The sequence below is a fragment of the Gobio gobio genome (assembly GCF_949357685.1).
Source record: "Gobio gobio genome assembly, chromosome: 20".
Classification (NCBI taxonomy): Eukaryota; Metazoa; Chordata; class Actinopteri; order Cypriniformes; family Gobionidae; genus Gobio; species Gobio gobio.
The window spans coordinates 2,193,659-2,196,158 of NC_137113.1; the positions used below are offsets into that span (position 1 = coordinate 2,193,659).

Consider the following 2,500-nt stretch of genomic DNA (forward strand, 5'->3'; position numbering starts at 1 on the left):
TCAATAGCACGACTTCTGCTGTGATGAGCCGGTTCGGGTCCGGTGGGGTCAGAGGTCGAGTTCTGGACCCTGATCAGCAGTGTGGAAGGTTTCTGTCCTGAGAAACTCCAGAAGGATTCGCTTCAGTTAGAGATGCAGCCCAATGAAGGTCTTCCCAAACGTGTGTTTATTATATCTCTGTATGTTATATAACAGACCTGAGCTCACATGAACTAACAATGAACACTTGTGTTTTTATTCATGCTAACAACGATTAACAAACACTGTAACAAATCTAGTGCTCGTTGTTAGTTCATGCATTAACTAACTAGCATTAACTGTAAAGTGTTACTCATTAAACATGATGAGTAAAGGTTGAACACACTTCGATGTTGGCTTGACAGAGCCTTGTCTGAAAGTCTGTTAGCATGATTTGACACATTGCTAGCATGTTTCTAGTATGATTTAACATTGTTAGCATGCTTCTAACATTTTAGCATGTAGCAGGCATGTTTCTAGCATTAATTAGCACATTGCTATCATGTTTTAGGAAGTTGCTAGCATATTCTAACATGTTTTAGCATTATTTAGCATGTAGCAGCCATGTTTCTAACATTAATTGGCACGTTGCTATCATGTTTTAGGAAGTTGCTAGTATATTTGAACACATTGTTAACATGTTTTATCGAGTTTTAACATGATTGAGCATGTAGCAGGCATGTTTCTAGCATGAATTAGCACATTGTTATCATGTTTACGAAGTTTGCTAGCATTTTTTAACTCATTGTTAGCATTTTTTATTGAGTTTTACCATGACTGAACATGTAACAGGCATGTTTCTAACATTAATTGGCACATTGCTATCATGTTTTAGGAAGTTGCTAACATATTTTAACACATTCTTAGCATGTTTTATCGAGTTTTAACATGATTTTGCATGTAACAGGCATGTTTCTAGCATGAATTAGCACATTGCTATCATGTTTTAGGAAGTTGCTAACATATTCTAACACATTGTTAGCATGTTATCATGTTTTAGAATTATTTAGCATGTAGCAGGCATGCTTCTATCATGAATTAGCACATTGCTATAATGTTTTAAGAAGTTTGCTAACATATTTTTACACATTGTTAGCATGTTATCATGTTTTAACATGTTAGCATGACTAAGTATGGTGTTAGCATTTGGCTAACATGATTTATCACATTGCTAGCCTTTTTCTTGTGTGTTTACATTAATCATTATTCAACACATTTCTAACATGTTTCAACATGTAACTAGCATGATCTAGCTCATTGCTAGCATGTTTCTAGTATGATTAAACATTGCTAACATGTTGCTAGCATTAACACGTTGCTACCATGTTTTGGTATGTTGCTAGCATGATTTTTCACATTTCTTGTATGATTTATCATATAGCTAGCATGTTTCTAGCATAAATTAGCACATTTTTAACATGTTTCTAGCATGAACAGATTGCTAACGTGTTTTAATATGCTGCTAACATGATTTATCACGTTGTTAGCATGTTTCTAACATTATTTAACACATTGCTAACATGATTTAGCATTGGTGCTACCATGTTTCTTGCACAAATTAACACATTGCTGTCATGTTTTAGGAAAGTTGCTAGCATATTTTAACACATTGTTTGTTATCGTGTTATCATGTTTTAACATGTTAGCGTGACTAAGTATGGTGTTAGCATGTTTTGCTAACATGATTTATCACATTGCTAGCCTTTTTCTAACGTTTAACACATTACTAACATGTTTCAACATGTAACTATCATGATCTAGCACATTGCTAGCATGTTTCTAGTATGATTTAACATTGCTAACATGTTGCTAGCATGAACACATTGCTTCCACCTTTTCATATGTTGCTAGCATGATTTTTCACATTTCTAGTATGATTTATCATATAGCTAGCATGTTTCTAGCATTAAATTAGCACATTGTTAACATGTTTCTAGCATTAACAGAATGCCAACATGTTTTAATATGCTGCTAGCATTATTTATCACGTTGTTAGCATGTTTCTAACTTTATTAACATCATGCTAGCATGTTTCCGGCATCAATTGGTACATCTCTAACATGTTTCTAGCATGAATTTGCTCTCATGTTTCAACATGTCGCTAGCATGATTTAGCACATTGCTAGCATGTTTCTAGAATTGTTTAACACCTTGCTAACATGATTTCGCATTGGTGCTAGCATGACTAAGTTTGGTGTTAGCATCTTTGCTAGCATTATTTAGCACATTTTGTTAATTTCTTAACATGTTGCTAGCATTAAGACAATAACAGGTGACGTAAACATATAATGAATATGCAATATTGTGCTTATAATATTTAATATTTAGCTAAGCTAACGTTGCATCATTGAAGCACTGAAGCTGTACAGCAGATGCGATCTGTCAATCATGTGAGAGCTCGTCTGATTGGCTGAGAGAGTCTGGAGATGTTGTGAACCATGTGGACTCTCGACCTTTGACCCTGAATGATTCTCATGGCGTG

At 34.6% G+C, this 2,500-nt stretch overlaps 1 protein-coding gene across 1 annotated transcript in view; it reads left to right on the forward strand.

Annotated features, from left to right (window-relative positions):
- The window catches only part of dnajb12b (DnaJ heat shock protein family (Hsp40) member B12b), a 25,053-nt gene that overhangs the window by 16,232 nt on the left and 6,321 nt on the right, over window positions 1–2,500 (forward strand). The gene's annotated exons all lie outside the window — the stretch shown is intronic.